Below are 567 nucleotides of genomic sequence, written 5' to 3'. Positions count from 1 at the left end.
TCCTTATCTCCTTTTTTTCTCTCCCTCTCTCCTTCTCTCCCTCCCACTGTATCCACTCCCCGCCTACTGTACTTTACTGCCTCCTCACCTGTGTCTCAGCCTCCTCCTCCTCCCCCCCCCCCCCTCTGATTTTTATCTTCTCTGTCGCCAGCACTATTTTCAGCAATAACAACCTCTGTCATCTCTCTGTATCTGGCAACATTTACTAGCACAGTTTGTTAACAACAAGTCTTTGAATTTGAAGCACATTCCTCACATGGGACCCCTTACCTCCTTCCCACCACTCTGGTTATGACAACACTGAGGCTATATGAATGGCTGACACATGGGGGTAGTCAGAGTGGGCCGTTGGATTAAATATTACCAGAGCCATGAGGACTTCCATTAAGCACAGCACCAGAGTCGCTTACATTGTATTACTACATGACCTTCAGCTGGGTTTAATTGAATCCGTGTTTAGTCAGTGAGTAGTGGAATCGAAGCAGTCGTAATTTCTCGCCTATGTCCTTGAGTCGCGGGCCACTCTCCTTTTGTGCGAGTGAGAGCTGACGGTGACTGCCAAGCAGA

Source organism: Seriola aureovittata, chromosome 7 (assembly GCF_021018895.1).
Source record: "Seriola aureovittata isolate HTS-2021-v1 ecotype China chromosome 7, ASM2101889v1, whole genome shotgun sequence".
In the NCBI taxonomy this organism is placed as follows: domain Eukaryota; kingdom Metazoa; phylum Chordata; class Actinopteri; order Carangiformes; family Carangidae; genus Seriola; species Seriola aureovittata.
The sequence above is the reverse complement of the archived record's forward strand: the minus strand, read 5'-3'. Positions refer to the sequence as shown.